Below are 27,589 nucleotides of genomic sequence, written 5' to 3'. Positions count from 1 at the left end.
CCTTTAAAAGGCTGTTGTGCATGCACAGATGCATTTAAACATGAGTGTATACATGGATACACAGGGATGGTCTCATACAAGAAGGCATGTAATGAATGTACTGACTGCCTCTTGCTCAGGTAAATTCTACTCAAGGGTGTCACTCTGAACACCTGGGTAACAAAGGAGTCTTTTTACACCTCATGTAACAGATCTTTCTTTAACCTAAATAAAAGGAGCAGATTCTGGAGCAGACTTGCCAAGAACTCCAAATTCTTCGATGACAACATGTGTTTTACACTTCATTAACTTGTCTTTCCTATGCACATATAGGCGTGTATATGTAGAGAGACATATAGTGCCATTTATAGGCATTATCTGTATTCTTTCTTTCACTATTTCTGAAAAGTAATTGGTAAGTAAGTAAGTAAGATAATTTTTTCTAATACTAATATATTTATGGGGGATTTTTTTAAAAAAGCAAAAAGCAAGAAAAGGAGAGTAAAAAAGATATAGTCAGTTTGACTTTATGAGAATTAGTTGGATAATTTTCATTAGCAGGCTATCAGATAAATATTTAAGTTACCAGTGATGTGATGAAAGCACAGCCTTATACTTTAGCAAATGACATAGCAAGTGATGCTGTAGAATATTCACAGGCTAATGTTTGGGGGCTCTTTCAGACTTATTTTCATTAACTCTAATATCCAGGGACTCTATCATATTTGTTCAAAGTAATTCTCAGAGGTGCCCTTAGATGTGGCGGCTTAGATAGGCAGAACTCAACAGCATGACAGTTACTTCCTTGCAATTTTCCACATGTGTGAGAATTATCATATTCAGAGATTAATTGAAAGTTCCTAAGCATGCAACATTACAATCTCTAGCCTTTATTCTGGATTTTTGCTTGTAAATACCTCAGTGTTTAAGAGCAATAAGCAAGCCCTTTGTTTTTAAACCTAATTTTCTATTTCTTAACTCTTATTTTCATTTCTATGACTTCTGTATTTGTCCTTCTCCTGGTCAGGATCAGTAAGAGAGGTATTGAAATACCCCAAGCTAGTAGTCTCATATATTATTAAAACAATTTTGCAGATCAGAGAAGTTCAGGTAATTCTATTAGCCAAACCAGACGTATAAATGCTCATCAAGCTGTATTCTAGCACTAAGGCACTCTTAGTGCCTGCATTAGGTACTCCTGGTGTCTTGAGATCCAAGCGTGCACAAGCTCAATGATCAATTGCTCTCTGTGTTTAATTATACAAAGGGTTTGTCTACATGAGTAAAGTAACTGAAAAGGCTATTGTGGTAGAAGTTTTTCAGCAATAGCTTTTTGTATGCACGTTTTTGGTAGTGTCTTTTTCTCATGTAGTTTGCTCCACTAAGGAGCAAAGTCTATTATTCTACATTGGTTAAGGGTTCCTATTACTAGAATAAGACTGTCCACATAGAGTTTCTTTGAAATTCAGATCATACCTTTGACTGGAATAATTTCACCAGGCAGAAAAGCCCCAGTCATTTCCTTTATTACTCAGCAATCAACATCATGACTAGGCAAACCCTTCTACTAGGCTTGGCAAAACAGCCATACTTCATCACTTATTATAGGAGATGCAGCGGGAAACTGCAGGTCCAGAAACTCCAGTAAGAGCTGGATGGCAAAACCCAGCTGTTAAAAACATTCAGCATTTCTTTTGTATGCAGCACACATTTACCCATCTCAAAGAACAGAGCAGAACACACCACTGAATACCTTGACAACAACAACAGAAAGCATCTGCACCACTTCAGACTTTAAGGAATCTGTGGTGAATCTATTCAAACATAATCCACAAAGAGAAAAGGTTTGAAGGGAAGCCATCATTCTTCCCACATTTCTCAGGTCCTAAAGGACTAGCCCACTTTGTATCTCACACTATAAATAGTGCCCCTAAAGGTAACACTTGGCTCTGGACCTCAAGTGAGAAACTGTGCAACAAACGCTGAACACAAGGGAAATCTTCCATGGACATAGGATCGGACCTGACAGTCCCATCAGGCGACTTCCATTCTACATGTTCTTGGGGGGAAAAAGGTTAGTCTCCCTTGTAGATGATGTTTGCCTTTAAAGCCATTCTGCAACATTCCCATCCATTAGTATTCAGTACTTAAAAGATCAAAAAACAGTAGTTTTCATTTCAAATCAGTTGCCAGGTATGGATTCGTTTTTCAGGGTATTTCAGAAGTACTTGCTATGCAAATCAGTCCTTACTTATAGTCTGGACATTCACAGAATACATTAATATTCAAACCAGGATGCTTGCTAATGAACGTAACACCAAAAATCAGAGTGTACTTTGGTTAGTTTACAGTAAAGGATAATTACAGTGAGTTAGAGAACAATCTCTCAAATCACTTGGGGAAGGAGGCAATTAAGAATCAGTGGGCCTAGCTTGGCCCCTAAAGGCAGAGCAGCCATCTCAGTTGAACAGCAAAATATCACAAGGAGACAATATTTAAGAGGCTGAAGTTTTCCTAAGAGAAGTCAAAGTATTACCATGCATTGCAACTCCCCTCAGAGGGGTTTGTGTTTTCATGGCAGGTGAGAGCCTAGTTCTGACTCATGGAGGGACCCTGAGATTTAAGGGCAGGTTGTGCTTTCCCCGTATGTTTATTATAAGGGTAGAAGTGTGAATGGCTCCAATGGCTAAAGAGACTCTGTAAGTTGTTTTATGAGAATGTTGCAGTTCATTTACTTTCTTTTCTGAACTGCATATTACACGTGTATTTAACACTAAAAATCACAATCCACATTTACAACACCATGCATCTTAGAACTCATTTCATCTTGCTGCTTGTACTGTATGTTTAAAACAGCAGCATCCCCAACATAAAAGGGACTATTTGTTTATATAATGCTTTCCAAAAAAGAGAGTCATATAAAGCACCACTTGTAACGAAACAATTTTTTTTGCATTGTGCCACATTGCAATTTATCCCATTCCTTCAATTCATAACATTTGTTGTTACACACAGTGTAGATTCACTTTGCATAGATATATGGGAGTCTCTGTGAGGGTCTTTTAAGGTATCAAGCACACCTGGTTTGCTTGGGAATGCTCACCAGCAACAGTGTCAAGTAACACCAAGTGTGGCAGATTCCCAGATGCACACAAGAAAACTGCAGATGAACAGCTAACCATTTCCAAAACTACATTAAAAGTCTAAATAATAATCACTCTGCCAAGCCAGTAGGGCATTTTCTTTCAGTGACCATGAGCATTATAACTGCCAGCGAAAAGAACACATTGCTAAAAATGAATTTTCTGATAACAGCATTTCTACGTAACAATAAAAAGACAAGTAACTGTGTTCCTGTGTAATTGCTTCCTGCAACTCAGATGTTTTTATCCCCACAAAGCCTTTTCTCAATTAAGTACTTCAAGGAGATATATATATATATATATAAAATATATATATATTTTTTTTTTAAATAAAGGGTGTCATCAGCTAGAGAAACAGAGATTAAAGAATGGAGTTATTACGGGCTGTGTTTACCACAAAAGATCTCCTAGTCCCTTGTATTATAGAAGTTGTGCAAGGTCATATCTGTCTAAGTAATTAAACAGGAACTCAGCTGAGCCACAGAAAGCTATTTTCCCTAGCTTTATGGATATCTATCTTGAGCCTAGCAAGCTTCTGCAAATGAATTTCTCCCTTTCCCTCCTCCCAGTATATTATCTCACTGCTTGATTTTAGAAGGCAAAAGACTCAAGAATTCATCAGTTAGTTTGCAGAATTACTGAATTCATGTACTTGCAAATTATATTGGTTCCAGCCACACAACAGGTCCAAGATCACTATCATCAATGATCCAGAGAAAACAGACAGGAATATCCAGTTGTGCCTTGTCTCAGGTTACCATACAGAAAGAATACAAAGCTTTTGTCTTTAAAGTTTTTTCTAACCATGCACAAACAGAGCTGCTGTCAATCAGCATCACCCAAAAAGGTAGTAAGAGCTTGCTGAAGTGTTTTTTTGTTTGTTTTGTTTGTTTGTTTTTGCTGTTGTTGTTATAGTATGAGCATGTAGACTGGTACAATATTTACTCACCCAAGAAGAATCCAATGCAGTGACCAGGACTTCCTCAGTAGCTTTCACAACTACATTTTCTTTTCCTACCTTCACTATTAACTCAAAACACAAAAATCTTTGGGGAAAAAAAGAGAACTAGAACAGATAATAAGGTTACTACTCTCTAAAAAAACAACCAAACAAAAAAACCCCCATATGCTGTAGAAGTCTCAGCCTTTCACAGCTCACCCTCCTCCAACACCAGGCACTAGGGTGCAGAACAGCCTCCTCTCTATAGGCTTCCTCCAGGTGGGCTCCCTCAGAAACCACCCACCCCCCTCTTGTCTCCCACTTACCCAGCTGGAACTGATAATCAATGAGAAATTGCTGGTCCCAGCACCCTCATGTCACAAAACCCCTTTCTTGGAAAGCTGTGCTTTTCTTTTTTGTATTCCCCCTAATTGCTGACATAAGGGCAGGATCATCCTCGTACAGTCTGAGGCACTGTAAGTTGCTGGAGCAATGCTTGGGAGCTTCCTTGGCGTCACTGCTGACTGCTGTGGCTCCTTGCCCCGGCATACCTAACAGCTCATCTGCATTCTTGCCCTTTCTTCTGCGCTAAGCTTCAGGCCACTTATTTCAGTGGGAAGGAAATTGCATTAGTCCCTGACACCTCCTCACTTCCACAAGTTTGCACTTTGTCTTTGACCTTCACCATCATTAAAATGCCTTGAACATTTAAAGGGTGTGATTTCTTGCTCATTTTAGTATTTTAAAGACAAGAATTCATGCTGGAGTCGCAGCTTTTCTGATAATTCCAAATGAAAGAGTCCTGGCTCAGCAGGGGGCTGCGCTTGGTGGTGGAATCTCTCCAGCATGTGCTTTTTCTGACCCTTCTGCAAGGAGAATTGCTTTCAGGTGGAATAATTAGGACTGTCTGGGCCACTTTACCAGCCAGGGCAGAACAATACTCGGTGCAGGGCTGCGGGTGGGAACAGAATACCTGAAATTCTCCTCATTGCTGCTGTGTGTAACTCTCCGTGCAATGTCTAAACACCTTTTTAAAGCAAGGAGTTTAATAAGCTGTTGGAGAGTAATGTTCATTTGTACTTCAGTACTGCTAGTGTCTCTTACCTCTTGTGTCATTTGTAATTCATGGTAAAGATCTGAAGCCTGGCATGTGGATCAGGAAGCCCTATTTATCAATGGACAAAAACACATTTCTGCATCCCTCAGCAGAATTTGGCATGTAATACCACAGAATATGCCAAATTTTATGTAGAAATTTGCCAGCAGTGGTCAAGACCAGAGACAGCAGTCCAGGGGGATTGTAATGGGTACTTGTACTTCTAACTCAGGTTCCTAAAGGGTTTTTCTGGATACTTGCCTGTTCCATACTCTTCTGTATTTGCACACAACATTAGAGAAGACTAAGGAGCTAGTTACAGCAGTCTAATGTCTACATATCCATCTGCTTAGTTCCCAATGCACACAGTACCAGTCCCCAAAATCCCCAATGTTTCAGCAAAATTTGTAACTGGTTCTACAAGCAGGAAATAGAAAGAAATCTTTCTTTATTGTTAATTTATCTGCACTTTTCCTTCAACAGGATTTGAAAACAACAATCGCTTCCTTCCTGATCACATGAGATAAAATAGTCATGCCTGTAACATTTTTGTAATAATAAACTCCAGCCAGTAAAGTAACTACATCAATGGACAATACAGGGACCAACTAAAAACAGAAGAGATAAGAGCATAGGAAGTTAGAGACTGCCAAGCATTAATAATTATAGTTAAGTGTTACCCCTATGTCACCTTTTAAAGCACTTGAAAATGGCAGTGAAGAACACAATGAATAGATACTCAGGAGTTCCTAAAGACTTTAAAAGTGAATTTAAAAAGGACCTGAGAATGCATTATAAGAAAAATTTAATAATCAGACAATCTTCTTTTTAAATGGGACTGTCCACTCCATTCTACTTCAGCAGAGCTGACAGATCATTCAATATTTTTCCTGCTCTTGAATCACCCAATTCATTCTGCAATAATTTGAGTGCTGAATACTGTTCAAGTGCCTTGACTAGATACACCATACAAAATGTCCTATACTTCAGCTTCTCTTTTTGTTTCATTAAAGCCTACTCTTTGATTCAGAATTTCAGTACTGATGTAGTTAAAAAATGCCATTCCTTTGCCATCAGCAAAATGTTTATTTTTCTCCTTGGGAGCCTGGAGGATTGACTGTCAGTCAGAGCATCTTGCCTGATTTATAATGGACTTGGGGTTCTTTCATCTTCCAGGTTTCCCACTGAAGATTTGGTGGGTCTTGACAATGTTTCATATAGTCATGCCAGAAAACAAATTGTGGGGCTCTAATTTTTTAGCTCTTTCATTTCACTAGCTTAGAAAACTGTTTCTTCCATGTGTACCATACATTAAAGGAGTAGCTCTGTTATGCAGCCCAGACAAGATTTTCCTAAACATTCGAAAATTCACTTTGAGTTCTCTTATCCTAGAGGGCACACGCTATTATTTTGACTGCTGGGCTACAAGAGTCCAAACAACCCAGTTTGATATTGTTTGTGCCAGGACCACGGAATCATCAAAAATCCAGGTGTGGTTTTATTCATGGAAAAAGTTTAATCTCTCACAAAGCAAGGAAACAAACAAAACAAAACAGAGAAAAATCATCCTTCGTTTTTCCAGCTTTTTAACCAACCATAAGAATTAGATGGAGTTTAATTCTGGAAAAGGTAAACAATCCTGAAGTTCTAGAAGAATACTGCTATACTTTTTAAAATACAAATTTTGTTTTAAATGTATTTGGTGTAATTCAGAAAGTGGGCAATATCTAGGGCTGATCACCTACACCCAGCATCACTGTCATGTGACACATTCTTTTGTTTACACATCTGCTAATTTCCTGGATTTATAATGATTTCTTGAATAGCTTCTCCAAACTAATTCTGAAGTCATAGGATGTATCATACTGAAATATATTCCAAAGACATACATGGTACTTGATACTTTAATCTAGCTTCATTTAATTTCATTTAATTCTTTTCATAGCATTTTGAGAATGTCTAGGAGCTAAAAACATGGCTGCTTTACATCAGCCTCTCAAGAGACCTACATTAACCGATGTTTAAAACAATGTATATTACTTAAAAAAGAACAATAGAAATTGTTTCCTATATTGGAAAATAGCACACTATGAAATGATTGAATACCTTTCTAGAAAGGCTAGCCAACCCAAACGTAAAGAGCAGTTATAATTACTGCCTTAAAAGCACTTGATGCAGCAATAAACACATTACCATGAATGCCATATATAATGCACTTGCATTAGTAACAGTATTACTTAACTTTAAATATGCCTTTGTCATCCAAATACAAGCAGGAGAGACAACACTTAGAGCAAAAGCTCAATTTAGTTTCATTAGTATTATTTAAATGATTTGAAAATAGCAATGTTCAGAAAATGGATGAATGGATGGAAGGATAGGCAAACAGATGAGAGAACAGAGAAAGCCTCAAAGAGAAGGGGAGAATTTTGAAAACTAAAAACATGTAGCAATTATTATCTAGGTATTAACTGCCCACATCCAAGCAATAATGTAGTATCAAAACAAGTCTTCATCTATGTCTGTTTTCAAAAGTTTGTGTATATGTGTGTGTGTGTACATGTACATATATATATACAAAGTAAATTTTGTGATCTTTGTATCTTCTACTAATTTGGTCATCGGCCTCTAATCAATAATTTTACTTCTAATGTTGTAAATCTCCTGTCTTGTTTTCATACAGGCAAAATATTGTAAGGGCTTTTAGGTAGAAGATATCTAACTCCATCCTACCTAGTGGGCAGAATGCTATTTCAAGAGTCTAGGAAGAGTTGCACCTCAATTGCTGGGTTCAGTGTCCCTCTAAAATGAAAAATTACTTTCTAATAGGTGGACATTGTCCATTTAATTATTATTCTTGAAGATGTACATCATATGCTAGCAGGTAGAACTTCAAAAATGGTAAGTCTTAAGCAGATTATGATAACAGATAATTGGTTAACTTTAAAGATAAAACTTCTGCTTCATTTCAGAAAAAAATGCCTTTGGTCCAAATCTAGGAAGTGGACTTTGATTTTAGTGAGTCGAGTGTTCATCTAAAGGAAGATTTAGGCTTTCTCTGAATGAGAAGTATTTCTCATTTGAGATGAGATTTGATTTGAGAACTCCAAATGGACTGTTTTCAGAAGGGTTTCCTTTTCATCTGGACATATACAGAGTCCAAATACTCTTACAGAGACATGAGAACAAATGACCTTCTGACTCCATAGTTCAAAATGAGTCATGCATTGCTTAGAGTAGTTAGAATGAGTCATATATTGCTTTCAGGAGACTTTGTTGGCAAGTAGTGCTTAGCATGCAAATACACTGATTCATCAGGAGAAATTCACTTGGCAAGAAACTATTTTATTTAAAAAATTTCATATGGTCTGTATGTAGCTACTTTAATAAACAATCAAAAAATGAATGATTTCGTTGAACATTTGAAATTGTCACTATTTGATATAGCTATTTCACCACCAAAGGGGATTTCTGTGCATCAGACAGCTTATTGCTTTTTACAATGTTCATAAGCACACACACAGACACACACATAGAGAGACTCAAATTTGATGAGAAAATCATCCTGTGTTTTATATGTATGTTACTATAAAACATTCTGTGTCCCTGTGGACTGACTGATCAAAAAAAGGGAAAAATCTTGCAAAGCATTGAGGGTTTGCTGTAAAAGCATGAGTGATAATAAAATGCGATATGAGACATTGTGGTATTGCATCCCACTGGTCAGGCCCGGTTGGGAGGTTTTGCCCTATGACCAGTGGCACGGCAGCTCCCCAGATGCTTTATGGACTCACAAATCACTTGCAGTGCTCTAGCCAGCTTAAAACCCTGAATAAAAATTGTAAGAACACCAAAGACAAGTCAGTGCTAGGTTAACCCTTTATCATTTATTAGTGTTTAACCAATTTCTTGGGAAGGATCACTATAGCTGTTGTAGCCGTGATGCTGGCTCCTGTGAGCAGGCACACCTTTGGGGGTCTCAGGTATTCACATTTTGTCTCTCAAGCTCCCTCTTTATTTCAGAACCTGTGGCAATGCCTTAGAGCTAGGACTTCCCAAAGATGATGGTTAGAAACTGCAAATGGGTGACTCTCCAGCTGCTTATCTATTAAAAAAGGTTAACATCTGCCTGCACCATGTTGGTGCTGCACAAGCAATACTGGACCCTCATCCATTCATCAGTAGTCTCATGTTTCAGGAAATGTCACAGTTTCAGTTTAATCAAGCCTTTTTTCATGACTAGCAAGATATCTGAGAGGCTGAACCAGAAGTACATTGGAGACTGTCTTGCTCTCCGTTACCATGGCTGATAGCAAAGGCACCGCGGCCCCTGCTCCAAACTCTGCCACAGCGTGAGTCTCGCTTCTCTCATGGATTTTCGCTGCCAGTATAGATTATTCGTTTGCCTGGTCTGGAGAGCTTCCATTTATTCACTGCTGCCCACACGCGAGCAGCAGCAAGGTTTACGCTGCCTGCCACTGCAGATTAAATCCTCCTGCTTCTTCATTGCCAGCCTATTCTCGGTTCAGTCGCAGGATGCCAATACTGGTTTTAGCTTACTCTTCATTTTCATTTTGTGGCCTTTATATCTTACGCCTACATTTATTAGCACTGTTATCTGCATGTCCCTTTTACGGTGCCCGTTCCAAATCCAAAGTGGTACCCTCTCAAAAGGATGTACATGCATATAGGGTAGCATTGTACCAAACTGTAAACCGTTTTCTGCAGACAGTAAACACAATGACTTCATAAATACAGAAGGAGAGAAGAATAAAACTCTCTTCCTTATAGGCCATGTGCACAAGTCAGTGTTTTTCCAAAGGTTTTCTTAGTGGTAAGAAGTAAAAGTTATTTGAGGACTACTATCCAAACAGCATCATCACCTGCAGAGAGGAAGCCACACGTTACCTTTATTTTTCAGTGGCAGCCCTTTATTTTGGAAACATTATCCTAACAAAGCAATACTTCTTCTCTGTACAATTAGTCTTCTAGCTGTGCCAAAATATGCGGCGGTCCTAAAATCAAGGTTTCTAACTGTGTGTGAGATTAATCTGCCTAGGACCTTAAAATATAAATGCCTTTTCATTTATTAAAATCATATTTCTTTCACATTTTTGTTTATTCCTGTTGAATATCACCATTGTAAAAAAAGCCTCAGTAGCTCTACAACACTTGCATAAAAATGACTTTTCATTGCTATTAATACTTTTCTCTCAGGAAAGTACAAAAGAATATTTTGATCTTATGGAAGATTATAAGATCATAGCGTAAGACTATTTATTGATAAAATAAATAGTTTCATGTGGACAAAAATTTTAAATCTCCAGGAGCAATATTAAATATAGTAAATATATAATTTAAATGGCCAGTTACAATCAAAGAATATTTTATAAAGGTTAAGAATTTCTTTCAAGAAATGCCAGGATGAAAACAAGGCAAAATTTTTTTTTTACCTTAATTGAACTTCATTTTCAAAATTAACAGGAAAATGAAAGGATAAGTTATGCACAATTTCCTCAAAACCAATATATTAGTAAAAACACTCTAACGCTTCTGGAACAATATTTTTATGCATTAGGATTTGGTTTATTACAACACATTATATGGATGAAAGTTTTCTGATTTAATGCTCCAGAATTTCTCATTGATTTGGATGGCATATGATAAAACGATCTTTCGTCTCTGGTTTAGACTGGCACAGAAAGACATCTAAGGCGTTGTGGTGCCTTTCAAATCCGAGCGTGCATCTTTCCCAGCGTGTCACTGTCCGCTTGGGGTCCCGAATTTGCTTTATCCGGGTCTGTTGCCCCAGTGCACAGAGCTCACCCGAGTGGGCCTGTGGAGAACTGGTCAGTTCAGGTTGGGAAGAAAAGCAATTTCAAGAACCTGAAACTGTTGAAGCTGAGAGAAATCTTTTTTTCCCTTAAATTTTTTGTGAGAAAGGGTCTCCTAAATTCTTGATTTCTTAAAAAAACCTTTTTTTTTTGCTTAATTAGTAAGGTTTACCTCAGGCTAGCAAAGATGATTGGTATTGCGAGCACATTTCTGAGGCTACAGAATTTGCGTGATAAAGGAATTAATCCCACCTTTGGCTCATTTTAGAAAAACAGAAAGAGTGACTACTTTTAACTTTCACTTGAAAGCAACCCCTCCTTTAACCAATATCAGCATAATATCTCCTCAACACTAATCTTGATCAGATGTTTATGAAATAAAGCTGTAGATGATGATTTTTTTTTTCCTTCAAGAGCATAAACTATAAATACCATTTACCAAAGCGTCATGGTTTCTCCAAATACCTGTCTCCTTTACTCTTTTCCACATTTTCGTTCTTTCTTCCTTACTACCAGTTCACTTTTAATCTGCTCTTTAAGTTCTCATCTAGGTAACACCCAAATAGAAGCAAGTGGAAACTGTGATGTGATATATGCTCACCTTCTCTACTACATTACATTCATGCTATTTTTAACACAACTGGTTGAAGATGGTTGAATTAGATATTTGAGAAGGGTTTTTTTTATTAACTTGCATTTATTAAGTCACTTAACTTGCATTTATGCACTTACTTTTTTAAAAATCACAAATTAAATCCATTAAATCTAGTACATATTTCCTGATCCTTTGTGATCAATGAACAGTGAAATTCCAAGATTTAGAGATCAGGATTTTAGTTTTCCTTCTTTGCAACTTGTTTAGCCATTTTTCCTTGGACTAAATGGGTGAAAAATCCTTCTAAAATGGAACAGTGGCAAGGTAGGGGAAAATGAAGTTTGCTTTCTTATTACTCTATCAATTTGGACTTCTCCAGTGGAACATTTTCCCATGCCTAAATGTTGATTTATTGAATTCAGAATGTTGCATAGGAACATGATTTAAGCAAAATGGTATTCTGCCAACTCATCTTCTTTGGCAGGCTGAAGGAAAAGTGGGAAGTTTGAAGAATATTAAAAAAAAACTAAAAAGGTCGTAATTAAATGTAGCTTTGGAAATGCTGTTCTTCTAGAAATTAAAAATGCAAATAATTCAGATGCTGTTGCAGAGACTTTTTTAACATGAGACTATCCCAGGAAATGGATATTTCCATTTTTTACGGCCTTGGCATTCTACGCGAAAACCAGAATTATTAATGTAATTCCTAAGTTACATATTAAAGCCAAAATGTCAACATTTAGGTAATTTCTAAAAGTTGTCTCAATATTAAATTTGAATTGTGTTGACCAGTGCAGATTGAATCAAAGACACGGATTTCAAGGACTTACGGATTTTGACCTCAAAACATTAGATCTTCAAGTAAGGGCTATACAAAGAAAGAATGTTTGAATTCACATTTTTGACAGCATACAGTATTTTCTTGCCTTCCCTAAAATTCATGAAATACTGGCTCTTAAAACTGTCAATGATTCTTCAAAGCACAAGTGCTTTTTTGGTTTAGGTCCAATTGTTTTAACAGAAAAAATCTCAGTATAATTTTCCATTCCCTGGATTTTTAAACACTTCAGAAGTCTGTATGTCTGTGCATTAGCCTGCTCATTAACAGCAGAGAGATGAAGCCAAAATCAGGATCCTTTTAGTCAGTAGAAGTCTCGACATCGATTTCAATAAGATCAGCGTTTGGCCTCTAAAACGCTCTCTGTGTGAGCAGCTCAGACGGATCTGCTGGCCCCGGGGGAGCTGTGCAGCCCCGGCCAGCCGCCCCGAGGTGCCTGTCTGCTTCCTCCTGCAAAACAGCTACGAGCAGAGACAAGGAGCCAGACCCGCTACCTCTGCCAGCTTTATAGCTGTAAATGTGCAAGGTGGAAAGAAACAGAGGAACCATAAATGCGAAAGGGGTTGTAGGATTTCAGGGGGAGCAGATTTTACCAGGGGAAAAGCAGCTTGGCAAAGGCTAGAAGAACATGTGGTGCAGGATGAGACCAAAGTGGACGCTGCATCAGGGCTATGCTCTCTCCATTTTCAATAATATTTAGTCCCTAAGGCTATGAAGGCTGAAGACCTCCTTTGTAATAATCTTTATCTTAGATGTGTCAACAAATTATCACACATATTTGGAAAGTAATTAAATATATGTAAACAAGTAAGAATTAATCTATATTTATATATAATAATACTAATCTATAATAAATATAGATAAAATGCTCTATGACCTTATTAATTTAGGAAATGTTTAATGACGCTCCAGACATAAGTGTAACCTAATGAGGTTATACTCTACATGGTTAATAATAATAACAGACTTCTTGTTTTAAAAAAAAATGAAAAGTTCAGCTGCAGAATGTGAATTCTTTAATATAAAAAGCTCTGCATGTGTCTTCCTAGTAACACATCCCAAGATTTATGTGCTTCATAAACAAATATGTCTGCAGTATTATAAAGTGTAATTCTGCTGTATTTGTTATTAGGAAAGGGAATAAGGTTTCCCATATGCTTTCACTATTATTTCGCTTGTAACTGGGAACATACTGCCAGTACATTATCAGGAAATAAAAGCTACCCATCACTGTTGTCAATATTGCAAGGTGGGTGTTACAGGGGAGCTTCCTGCTAAAAACCTGGAGGGTTTTATTCTTAGCCTTCAGGCAGTAGGTGCATTTCCAAGCTGCGCAACAAGAGGGTAAGCAGGCAGAGTCTCATGACTAATGACATGTTGTGATGTGTTTACTTAATATAAGGAAACCTTTGTCATTGATGATACATACATTGATTTCACAAATACAGTAAGATGCTGGAGGGTAGTTTAGAAATTCCCAAAGATCAGGATCTTTGCTAAGACATGGGTATATAATTACCCCCAAGTTACACTTTTTCTCTCTTTCCAAGATTTCATGAAGGGAAAAAAGGAAATTCCCTTATGTTCCCTACTGTGTTGATATTTATAGCAAACTAAGCCATAAGGAAAAGGAAAATACCTTTAGAAAAGGGAGATCTGCTTTACCACTGTTGCTATGTTTTATGTTGGGGGACAGCCAACAACGCCCTGCATTCTCTGAATGCAATAGAGAAGTCTGCCGACGTGAGGGTAGAGTATGATGCCACGGTGCTGTCTGGAGACCCTGTTAGCCCTCACCAGCTTGGAAACAGCCTGAGTAAAATTATCTGAAGGGCTTAACTGACTGAATGTGTTGGGGAAGAATTTTTGGCTGAATCACGGACTTGCATAACTGCTTGTCCTCGTTTCCCTCTGCTGGTACATTGGACAATTTTGTGTTACGCCAATGTAAGAAAACAAGCTTGTGAAAGTGGTAAGCTGCAGTTCACTGTGATATAGATATGCCCATGTACGCAAAAAGGCTGGAAAGGACTCACCATAGGACAGTCAAAAGAAATCCAATCTGCTAAGTTCCCTCTGCCATTAAACTGATCACAAAACAGCTGATATGCTTTATATAGAAATATTCTGGTTTTAGTAACCTCAGTGGCTTATAGTACAACCAAGTTAGACATCTTTAAAATAAGACTGATGGTCATGACTATCTTCTAGGATCACTGACAGTAATTAACAGCATGGTATGCTTCATAAAAACAGTCCTGAAAGTATTAAAGGTTAAAGGTGCCTTTGAACAGTCATAAAATACAGGAAAGGGGAAGGGAAAGGGGAAGAGGAAAGGCAAATGGAAGGACCCAGTCTCAAAACACGCTATGGTCACTTCTGCTATATCCCTTTTATTTGCTGGTGTTGCAGCCCCCAAACAGCAAAGATTTGGGGCATGCTAAACCCTGAAAGAGGAGAGAGGGGGCAAAGAAGGGAGGATATAGAGTCCATAGAAGAGCTCAAGGAATAAGGAAGACTTTCCACAGTAGAAAAGTATCACATATCTTTAAGCTCTGGTATTGTTTCTCATCTTACAGTTTCAAATTCTTTTCAGAATTGAAATAACCCTTGCCAAATAATCCCATTTGGGTAGCAGAGCATTAGCCAAGTAGAAGCTATCAGAACAATTCGCTATTTACGATTTTTAAACAGCTGTTTCCATATAAAATAAAATTATGGCACTCCCCCACAGCTAGGAGAATAATAGAACCTCTCACTTCAAAAGTGGGTAGAAATTTAGTGTAACATGTATAATTAAAAGGTAGATATTTTGTTGAACATATTTTTCTCTGTTTAATGATCCTAAGTTACATGGATTCGTATTTTACATGACAAATAGCTGCGCAGCTTACAATGAGAATATGTAGAGAGAAAAGTACTACCTATAGTGATTAAAGCAACTAGCTTTAAAAGTTGACTGTCTCAGTAATGTCACTTTTAGCTTGCCACCTCAATGCATGAGAATGGCTTTAAAATAGGAAAAATTTTAACATAAAACAACTTGTCCTTTAGTTTCTGAGGTAATACTGTGAAGGTGTATAATGTTCTAGTGAGCTTTCTTTGCTGTTTGTAAGTGCTAGAAACTTTATTCATCATAAAGATTGACAGCTGATATTCTCATATATGTGAGAATATAAAAAACAAAAATATCAAATATTGTAAGATTTATGAAAGGATCACAAATCTTAGTAGCACTGATTTTCACTATATTATTTTCTTTAGATGTTATTGTGCTTGAACGACATTTCCTTCTTCTAGGGTGTGGTCTGAAGCTTTGACCCAAAAAAATATTACCTATGAAAGGCTCTGATACCATGAGTGTAAGTACTCACACAAACAGTAAGTTGGGGAAAAGAATAAGAAATTCCAAAATTATTTTATCATCCAAATATAGACCTCTTCCAATAACAAGAAAACTTGCATAGTAAAAAACATCAATAAACACACTCTGATTAAAAAACACTTGCTAGAAGTGTTTACTCTTTGCTCCAAATAATTCACTTTGTGTATTTATGGCATAGCACAGCGTTCTTCCTGTGTAATCCAGAAAAGCAGGGACAGAGAGCCTGAACAGAGCCCGAGCATGCCTTTCTAACAGGAAATATTTTGAAGAAGCGTGACACTTGGAGAAGCTCAATGCATTCCAGTAGCAAAAAAGGTTGCTTGTCAGAAGCAGTTTTAGGAGCCCTGGGGATAAGTCATCCCTGTCAAAAATGATTTAGCAGCATCTAGAAAGGGGAGAGCTCCATTAGACGCTCGGAAATTCATCCAAATCCTCTTTTCACTCCAGCGGCAGGATTTTGAGAGGAGACCTCCCACCGCCAGGGTCGGGCATGAGGACCTCCCCAGCTGGAGGCCCCACACGGCACCCACGAGCCACCGCAGAGGCCTGCTGTGCTCCCAGCGCAGCTGGCTTTCTGCAAGCACTGACATAATGCTAGGCTAGGAAGGCCAGAGGGGACCGTTAGGATAGTTTGGTGTGACATCCTAAATAACACAGGGCGCAGAGTTTCATCCAGTAATTTGTGCATCAAATGTCATCTATCGCTACCTGCAGAGGAAGCCTGGACCTATCTGCCGCCCCTGGATCTCCCTTTATTTTTGTCTGTCAGATTGAAGAGCTCACTGCTATCAGAAGTTTTCTTCCCTGGCAGTCACTAGAAGTGTTAAGAGAGTTCTTAATACTTTTGGCCAAATACTTGATACTGCTTTAATATCTTAATAAAAGCAGGGCTTTTTCCAGATCTCCAATCCAGACTGATCTGAGGAAGTGCAGTACTTCAGATTTGCTCTGGGTACACTTTTCCTACATTTTGGAAAGGTCTGATAATACTCTTTAACCATACATCTGCAGTCTGAGGCGTTTCCTCTGGCTCTCAGCTCATAGAGATTTGTTCTCACATTTACCTAAAACAATTTGATTTTATGATGAAGTATCCTACTGAAACCATTGAAATGGTTCATTTTAAGTTTATCAGCCTCATTTGGTGATCTGGCTAGATTTTATTGGAAAACATATGGCCTTTGATGTTACCGTTTGAGAGAATTAAATAGAATAAAAACATTAACGGAGTTTGAGAGAGAAAAGGAAGATGAACAAAACTTACTATGGATGTTGCCATTTTGCTTTGGATCTTCAGGTGTCCTTCTCTGGACAGCTTCCTACGCTCTTCAAGCACTGGGAAGGATAAGAAAGCAATGGTATTTAAGCAGCAGGATTTTCTGGGCTGGAGGGATTTGGAACCCACTCACAAAGGAAAAACACGCTTTATTTCCCTCTACTCCAACTTGAAACCACTAAGACATGGGGGTGGCAGGAAGAGCCTGAACTCTGGCAAAAGACATGAGCACGGTGTGAACTGAGACCATTTCCCTTGCACTTCCTTTCTGTTTTACAGAAACCCCCAAACAGTTAACAAACACAATCAAAACACCCCAGTGAGCTGCCTGCACAATGCAAGACGGCATTATGGAGAAGGAAGAAGGGTCAAAAACATTAAGCTCCACTAGTGAAGTATCACACGTCTGAAAAGCTGGAAAGGGCGACAAGTCCAGTGCTATTCAAAGTACATCTTTAATGGCCAAGTCTTTGAGAGCTGCAGTTCTCAGAATGACCAGCTAAAATACGGGAAGCTCCACCACACTGCCGGGGAAGCTGGGTGATAAGAGTTTCTTAGCGAGTTTGCCTTTTGTTAGAGGACAAAGCAAAATGCTGTGTTGGCACGAATGTGTGTGAGTCTACTCAATTTGAGGGACTCCAGCTCTAGCACAGTTACACGCTCTACAGTCTGCAGCCAGATGTCTAATTGCAATCAATTGCAGATAAAAGGGGAACTATAAAACTAACATGTTGATTAACTATAATTTGAAGTTTCTGTAAAATACAGGCATTATGAGATCACTAGAAAGAAATGCAAAGGAGACTTTATGCGACATGGTTATATTATTTGTAATTCTTCGGAGAAATACACCACCACGTTTAAAGACACCCCTTGCCAAACTTTAAGGCATTACTTTGTCCACAAAGAATGCCAGAAGAAGATTTTATCCCTCTGCTGCAAGGCATACTCTTATTTACAGTACAAATATGCTGCAAGGCATACACTTTCTTAAAGTACAAATAAGAGTGACTTTTTTTTGTTTTTGTTTTTTTTAAACCTGTTTAGGAATCTACCTTCCCCTTCACCAAAATACGGCACAGTGAAATAGATGGGCAAGATCAGACTGGGAAGGGAAAACTCTTGCTGCCCATCTTCTTTCTCTCACCTATCTCCAAAGCCCATGGGAGCACCTCAGCACACTGTCAGGGTTTATCCCATCCGTAGCAGCTTGGGCATTCATAGCTTGGGCACCATAAGCCATTGGTCTAGGCCACCTGGTTTCTGATTTTTACAGGGAGGGTGGGAATGTGCAGACTTTCAAAGGGCAAGAAATAACAGACTGCAGAGACGCCTCCCGGATAGGTGCTAGAAAAGATGTGAAAGATCAGTGTGAATGATCTGAGGCCGAATACTGGGATTCCTGTTCTCATCAGAAGGGTTTATAAGGAAAAGCAGCACCTAATGATGAGAAAGACAATGAAATTGCAGGAGTCTGCATGCTGAGAATATGATTTCAAAAATATCTGTTCACAGACAAAAAGTGCCCAAGAGAGCCATGATTCTACTCTGTCCTTCTTCATTTAGGTATTTCTGACACCCCCATTTTTCACCACTGACAACAAGAACAGGACCAGAGACAGAGTAACTGCTCTGGTTTCCTTGTTACCCCTTTCCAGTCAGAAAGTTTTGGAAGCCCTTGATTTAAACGTAGGGAGGCATCCTCATGGAAGCCACTGGTTATATCTATCACAGCACAAACACGCCCATTCTGCAAACTGAAGGACAGACCTGAATTTTGAATACATCACCTCTGTTCCAACCTTTCTTTTATGATTGAGAGTGTGTTAAAAAAATCTTAATACTGCCACAAAGCATCTACATCAGTTAGATTTTAAGCAGTAAATTTAAAGTATAATTTTGAGAGTGTTGGTAGGAGTTCAGAATCTTGAGATAAATGTCTATGATGAGAATTTTAAGGGATTTTTGTTTTTATGACAAGGTTACCCCAGTAAATGATTTCCTGATTAAACCTTAGTACATCCAAATGCAGAAATTTAAAAAGGCAGATAAGGTGGCTTCCGTTAGTCCAGCTCTTAAATAATTTGTAACAACTGATTGCCCACCCTCAATAATTTTCTTTGCAATTCTGAACAGCTAAGAAACAAGTGAAAGAAAGATAACATATATACCTAACAGAAAATACAGTTGTTAATGTTATTTTACCTTTGCTATGTATTTGTATTGTGCCAAAGAAGGGGACATCTTGATCTTTTTTGGCATCTCCTAAGCGTTACACAAAAGGAAATCATAAATATCAGTCTCTGCATTTTACTATTAGTGACATGCAGCACAGTGACTGACACCAATAAAATTTGCTACAATAGAGATCGTTGCACATGGATTTTTGATTAGCATACTATTTTAATCCTGATGTTGTCCGTTTAAAGCTTTGAGATTGTTTCCTGTTCGATATTTATTTATTTTTAAATCTGCTGTGATTGATCAAAGCTAGACCGTGGTTCTGTCTCTGTGTTGCTGGCTGTTCTCATGCTAGCATTCAAACAGAATTACAGATGGACAAACTCTGCCTGCCTTGTGCAGAGTCGGTACGGGGAAATATCTTCTCTTTCCTTTGCATGACTTTTACACTGGTCTGTAGTTGAAGGGAGTATTGGAGCTGGGGATTTTTACTCTCTGGAGAGCATACAGTCTCTGAAATGGGTAAGGAACAGCAGAAAACAGTGCAAGGCTGTAGCTGGTGCTCCGTAGGCAGCAGCCAACACAACCACCAGACTGCAAAGAGAAACAACCTTCGTCCCCGCTGAAGGGCTGGGAACATGGGTCCTGGGAGCGAGAGCCGTGCGCTGCCCCACATACAGCATGGCCATGCTGGCTGCCTCTCGCACAGGGAGGAAGACTGCATTTGCTGTAGACTATGGGCAGAAGAAAGCAGGTTAGCAACAGGGCAGTATCCCACCACTGAGATCTGGCATCAACTCAAACCCAAAAGTAGAGTGTGGGACCAAATTCAGATGTGGATCCAAGCACGAGTCATGCAGGCCCTTAACTCTGAGAGGGGAAGGAACAGCACAGAAATCTGTAAGCTGAACCCATTTTTCTGGCTAGTATCTCTGAAGAGCTGCCTTTACTGGTGCTGCTCAAAGGCAACGACCCTGTTGCAGCTGAACAGATGAGAAAAGAGTTATAGTTGGAAAATCTGACATTTCAGCATTATATTTTCCAGTGTGGTCTGCAACAACAGGAGGAGGAAATATTGATGGACCTTATGTAGGTTCTTCAGTTCCTTCCAAGAAAGCTGAACTATTAACCCAGCTGTTAAAATCTGGTTCACATGATAAACATGTAGCTGTGATGTTGCCAATGTTGATATTGCTGCCACATTACAAACAAGGCAGCAGAGGCCGTGCCTTTGCAAGGAATGTGTACCTGGCTTGCAGTCTTGTTCAGAGAGCAAAATACTTTCCATGTTTTTTCTTTTAGAGAGCGGATGGGCTGGGAGAAGATGGGAGAACAATTTAAATTAGATTAAGCTTTCCAGATCACGTTTGTTTTAAAGACTGAACCAAAAATCCTCACTTTTTAGCTGGCAGAACACCTTTTCCTGATTCCAAGCCTGAATAGCGCTTCCTTGAGAAATCTCCTATGCTGAAAATGCTTAAGCTTCTGAAAAATCAGAAGAGATAAGAAGTAAGCTCTAAAAACCTTTACTGCACTGCTAAAAGTGCAACAGGTGACTCTGTCACTGATGTATGGGCCCTGCAGAGCATGGGGGCTCGTCCTGTGGCAGGGCTAGGGCCATGCAGCAACCCTGTCCTGCCACCATGGTTTGGGCACATGCTGCTTTTACCCCCTCCAAGATTTGCCAGTAGAGCTAGTTAGTATCCCTAAAAAATCCTTCAGAGTGGAAGTGATTTATATTAAAGACCCTCAGTGATTTCCCATAGGCCATAAATCTTTTTCTGCAGATAACGGCGACACAGAGCAGCAATCATTGTCGGCAGCTGACTGCTGCAGCCATGTCCCTGCTCCGACAGCCCCGCAGGCAGGTCCACGGCTGCTCAGCTCCATGTCCAGTGCCTTCCCGTCTTCCCCAGTGAGCTACAGCTGATTATTCAGAAGGGTTGCATCGACTCTTTGATGTGGCCCTGGTTAAAATAAAACCTTGCTTCACATCAGTGCTGCTTATTTTGTATTTATATTTTTTGCCCTGTTAGGTAGACTGTCCCCTTGCTCTTCATTTGAGCTTTTTGCTGCTAGATCTTCTAACAAGTGCAAGATCCTTGACTGTGAATTCCCATCTTCAAAATAAAGAAAGAGAATTGCAGTGGCTATTTGCTGCATGCATGGGTGTGCAGCTGGCCAAAGTACCCTCTCACTGTCAGAGTATCATGCCACTGTCATAGCATCATCCCTTCTATAGTACTTAACCAAAAGCCACTTCCTGAACTCTGAAGTAATGCTATTAGCCAGTTAGTCTTGAGTAGCTGGTAAATTTGGTGCAGTATTGCTCATCTCACTCAGCTGAACCTAGTTAAACCTTTACTGGAACAGATGCATCTCTCTGTGCTGAATTGTATGCATTTAGACTGCTGACAGTTTTCTGACTTTAGGAGGGAGTTACGAAATAGCAGCAGAGGTAGACCTGATAAACTGTGTATTCTGCTCATAAAGGAAAAATAAACTCTTCTGTTTGCAATAAACATATTACATATGAGCTCAAAACATGACTTTTTTCTTCCTTCAAATAAAGCCCCATATCCTCTCAGACCTCACACTAAGATGACTAACTCAAGGGAATTGCTGAACAGACTCAAGTAATAGCTCTATAATAGAAAATAGATCTGCAGACAGAGCTGGCTGTGCTCAGTATCGTCAGAGACCTTCCTATTAATTATTTATGTAGCATTATAGATTAGCATAGTACTTCACAGAAATAAATACAAAAAACAAGTAAAGTCACATCTTACTAACTTAGGGCAATGGCTGAACCATTACTGGCCCAGCTGGCTGTGGCAAGCGGTCTGCAGCCAGTGCTTGGACTTGCATCATTTGTATAATGTATTATATGAAAAATGTCATAAGAGGGAATGTAAATCTGTGAAGGTCAACACCTGGCAATTGATCTAGGGCCTGGTTAACAGCTCTTCAAATCATTGTTGGCTTAGGATAAATAGTACGAGTGATTTTAAAGATTCCATTAAGGACCTGACTGTAACTTTAACCCCTAAACACCTTTCAAAATCTAGCCAGCAAGTCAATAATGTAAATTCTTTATAATCTCTACACTACATTATTAATAAATTTTCTATTAAAATTGTTTTATAATCATGTGAAGTGAGCTGAAAACCTCACCATACAGAAATCAATGACTCAGCTTCACTGGGGTTATGAATTCACCACTGGATCATGTTTTAAGAAGGGCAGAGGCAGCTGATTAGATTGTCCCCCTTATAACACATATTTGTGGTCCAAACAGAAGGCTGCAGCCCAAGTCGTGATCTCTCAGTGACCCTTCCAATGATGCTAGGTCAGTCATTCAATTTTTAACTTCAATTTTCCTATCAAGAAAATAGTGGCTAACTACTTCATATTAGCTTTATAGGGATAACTGTGGTTAACTGTTTCATAATGGTCCTATGAAGATTACTATGGCTTTGAAGACTACATAAGGCATGGTCAGATTTTTCCTTAGCATAGAATTCAGGGAGAGAAATAGAGCAGGAGGAGGCAATTGAAAGTCACATCCTGACAACAGCTGCTTATACTGGAAAGAAACATTGCTGAATGTATTTTTAGCTTTTTTTCTAAAAATTTACAGTGGGAAATCAAAAGCAAAACTGATACTATGTGGTCATCCAACTTTCCACAGACCACCAGCAAATTGCTGCACAGACCACAGCTTGGGAATGAACCTCAAGGCTATATAACTGCAAAAACATCAAGTACAGATGTAAAGGAACAACAATAAATAAATACATAAAAAGACTTGTTGGTATTAATCAAGCAAGCACAACAGAGGCCTTAGAAAACTGTCTTGAAGTGAAAATTACAGGGCAAAACTTCATCAAATCTTAGAATAATTGAGGCTGGAAATGGTTTCTGGAGGTAGTCTAGTCTAAGTCCCTGCTCAAAGCAGAGGTAACTTCAAAGTTAGTTCAGGTTGCACAGTGTCCAGGTCTGTTTTTAATATCTCAAAGGACAGAGATTCCACAGCCTCTCTGGGCAATCTGTTCCAGTCAAAACTCCTGTTTATTAAGCAGTGTATATACATTATATATAGGAAAATTTACTGTAAATTAATATCTGTTTTTATATAGTTGCATGTATGTACTGTATATACAAATGAACAGCAATGTGTATATAGAGAGAGCATGCATGCATTTTATGCACACACACACATACATACACAAAAACTTATATTTGAAAGGAAGAAAAAAATGCAGCAGTGGAATCACTACCCAGCACTAGGATCCACTCCCAAATGAATGATGATTTTGAGTAGTGGAAAGTTAGTATATTTTTGACAAAATTCTCAGTCACATCCCTCAGATGGTGATGGGACAACACAACCTTGGCCATGTAGCCCTGAGACGCCAGACACTGGCACATCCTGCCGCATCAGAAGCAATTCCTGGAATGATAAACTGTGGAAATAAAATAATTCAGGATGACAGCAAATTATAGATACACTGAAAAGCAAAAATACCCGACTTCCCCTCTTTCCCTTCATCTCTTTCCAAACCATGTGAATAACTATATCCTTTCTTGTCAGTCCTCCACATCATGCAGTCCTCATGGATGGGCTATTTGGTAATCTGGAATCTCTTTTCCTTGGGCAGCTCTGCCTGGCAAGAGCCCCACGGGAGGGAGACCCCTGGGTGTCTTGGCTCCTGCCATGGAGATGGCAGCCTCCAGTATCTAAGGTCTTCAGCTTTTGCCATTTCCCCAAATTCACATTCACAGTACCATGTCTGGAAGGCCAAATATATAACCAGGAGCCCAGGAGACCTGAAGACCTAGAATGAAACCAGAGGGCTTCAGGCCCCATGGTGGGGTAATGCTGAGCCCTGCAAAACTTGTGAACATCCTAGACTACTTGTGGTACTCTCAAGCATGTTCAGCAACTTCTGGGAAGAGAAAGATTCCGGAAATGTCTGCAAGTTCAGTTTTGCAGAAGTAATTTTTTAGAGTTTTTATCAGGACATCCTGAGAATTTCAGTTTTCATTCTAAATGATGGTGATTATGTTTTCAAAATGCTAGAATTTTCCTCGAAAAATAATGAGTTGTTCTCACAGACACTAGTGCTGTCTTTCACAAATACTTCTTCTATCTCTAATGCTATTATCTATGATCAAACAGCTTCTCAAATGAGAGGTTCATAAACTGACCTTAGTTAGCCTGTCTTTAAAATGGTGACCAAATATTAAATGCTGTACAACAGACAAGAATCCACATACTACTTCCCATCCCTTTTCTTTAGTTTGCCTGAAGTTTCCACCACGTGTTTTCATAGAAAGGGTTCAGCACTCGCCCTTACGTGCACACACGTACTCACGCAGTTGCATACACCTCTGTGTCACTAAAAACAGCCTGCAATATTGATCACATATGCCTCACTTTCCCCAGTAAGAAATATGAGATTAGTTTTTGTTGGCTCAATTAATCTGGCATCTGTCCTCTGCACCCTATAAATCGTTGCACATGCAAACAAGGGCTCATGCTCTAGCAGTAGTATTGATCGACACAGACCTTTGAGTTAGGAGTAAAGCCTCTTTAATTGCTTTGTCTGACTTTTGCTTTTTACAATGTCTTGGGAAACTAGCTACCATGTTTTACTGTTGTTATCATTTAGCTTAGATCTGGAGTTTCAGTCCCCAGAGAAACACCTTCTTCCTCCAGACTGGCCTGCCCATGCTTGGCTTCAAAAATCAGAAAAAAGTCATTCTTTTAACTTCTCTAAGGATTTGATAACCTCTTCACTTTCCTTAGCCAGAGGTGTTTTGACCTTTAATTAAAAGGAAAATTTGTTGTCTTCCATTCAGAAGGCAGCAAATAATGAACTCATTAAAATGAGGTTAGTGTTCAGGCCTTAGAGCAATAAGAGCTGAAGTCTCATTAGCAGCTAACAATCCAGAACACAGCACATAAATAAACCTAATATGGCAGAGCAAAATGCCTTGGTGCATTAAATTTGAGCAGAATCAAATGTTTACAGTCAGTGATGTCTGGGGCATGAAGTTTTAATGTACTTAATAAAGGAAAGCAAATTGCTTCCTATTAGCCATGAAATGTTACTGCAGAAATTACCCCAAAAAGTTTATTATGTAAATGAAGGATACAGTTATAATTAATGAGGACATTGTAAGAAAATATCACTTCTGCTTAATAGATGCACCAATTATTAAGAATAAAGACATGGCAACTTCAAATCTAATTATATGGATTACTGTAAAATACTGCTGAATGTAAATGCAATATAAAGGAGAAACTGCATCTTGTGGTTGTCATAGAGAGAACCTCATTGACAAAGCAAAGATTGAATTAATAAAATGAAACCCATGAATTTTGAGAGATTCCAGGCAATTTTTATTTGAAAGAACAACTTGGATTACCTTTAAAAAAAACAATTTGCTTTGCTTGGCACTGAGACATGCCTGTTTGACCATATGCAGATGTGCTCCATGGTTCTTTTCTTGGAAAATGATAATTATTTAGTGTGATATATTTAACCGTCCAAAATTAAAACAATGGTAAATTCCAGCTATTGGTTTAAAACATTTCTACATATTCAATGGCAAATTCTAATTGTATTTTCACATGCAAATAGCTTTCCTCCACTTATGGCTGCTTTGAGCTGAAGAAAAAAAAGTCAACCCCCAGACCCTAAGGAAAAGACAGAGCAGAGAGCAATGGTCCCCCGGTGGCAGCAGTCAGCAGGGGTCAGCACGCAAACGGGATGGGTGGAGTAAAATAAAAATCTTCTGCCCCGTGGGAAGGCTGCCTAAGGCCCAGAAGGTTTCTAGCACAGGATCCCGGGGAAAAGAGCAGGTCCTCTGTTCCCACGCCCCCAAATCCCCCAGCAATGCTGAGGAGTCAGGGGGCCGGAGGAATGCATTTCTGCCCAAGCAGCAGGGTTTGCAGGCATACTCACTCCCGAGTTAAAAACAAGCAGGGATTCACCAACCCGTGCGGGTGAAAGAGGAACGACGGAAGTCGCCTGCTCTTTTCCTGCCATGACACATTTCCATGCTGTGCGCTATTAAGGTCAGTATCTACAGGAGACAACAAAGTTCCCCCTATTTACTGTGTAAAATTACCAGTGAAGGCAGTATGAGTCAGCAGCAATTTTGTCTGAATATAAATTTATTAAAAATAGGGAAAGCAGATCCTAATCACCTACTTTTTTTTTTTTTTAATTAAGGTTGTGGACAATATTATCTCCTCTCTACATACAGGCAAGCAGTGATAAGATGTTTAGACTCACTTATTTGACAATATCCTTTTAGTATTAAAATTAATTGAAGTCATAAAATGAATTTTAGCAGCATATTACTAAAGTTAATATGCATATATGGAAATTGCAGTAAAAACGAGTCTTCAGGACTGAGCCAAATCCAGTTTGAGTGACGGATTTGCCCTTTAGACAGAGAAAAATGCATGACATGCTGCAGGTTATAGGATTTACATCTTAATCCTTGCTCTGTGTTTTAATGAGACCTCACTGGGATGGAATGTTTCTTGCTATCCCCCCCGGTTTTGTGATCTTAAGTGAGATGTGAGCGTGAGGGAAACTGGAAAAAAAACAGTGATATAACGATGTTTGTTTCTCATACTATATGTTAGGTGATAATAATTTCTCAAAGTGTTCTTTCCTCAAACAAAAATTGAGTTGATTTTGCTCAGCCCATCAGTCTTTTTCAACATACATAAAATGCTCTATAACTTGGAAAATTATGTTTTAAAATATAATGACTCAGACTCTAAGCTGATGACTTTAATGGTTTCAATTTAATGCCAATTTATGTCTGCTGGGGATTTTCCTCAATGTCTTAGCTGACAGTCATGTTGATCTCCAAGGTTTTATGTTTTAGTGAATATTTAGTTATGTAGTATGTAAATATAGTGCCACATGTGAAAAAGTCAGAGAAGTGAAATAATCAACTTATTAAATGTCTGACAAGATAGGCTGGAAACCATACCGCTATCTTAGTATTCAATTCTAAAGCATGTGATTCACTGCCATTAGATTGCATTATTCCTTTCCTTTAGCAATGTATTTGCCTTCCTTAAAGCAATGTATTTGTCTTCCTTAAAGCCTAATAAATGTTTATAATAAAAAAATGAAGGCAGATGCACACTTTCTGACAACCTCTTATATTACATCCCCAAGCTGCCTAGCACTCACATGATGCCTCTTTAGAAGATGACTGCTAGCAAATGAAGCTTCAGGAGAGCCTTGTGCTCAAATGCACGTGGCTTCCAAATATGTGTTGTAATTA

General features: G+C 38.7%; 1 protein-coding gene across 7 annotated transcripts in view; it reads left to right on the top strand.

Moving 5' to 3' along the window:
- The window catches only part of LOC106492019 (bifunctional heparan sulfate N-deacetylase/N-sulfotransferase 4), a 114,492-nt gene that overhangs the window by 16,958 nt on the left and 69,945 nt on the right, over window positions 1-27,589 (top strand). The gene's annotated exons all lie outside the window — the stretch shown is intronic.

This window comes from Apteryx mantelli, chromosome 5 (genome assembly GCF_036417845.1).
Source record: "Apteryx mantelli isolate bAptMan1 chromosome 5, bAptMan1.hap1, whole genome shotgun sequence".
Classification (NCBI taxonomy): Eukaryota; Metazoa; Chordata; class Aves; order Apterygiformes; family Apterygidae; genus Apteryx; species Apteryx mantelli.
This window is presented reverse-complemented; position numbering and strand designations above follow the sequence as displayed.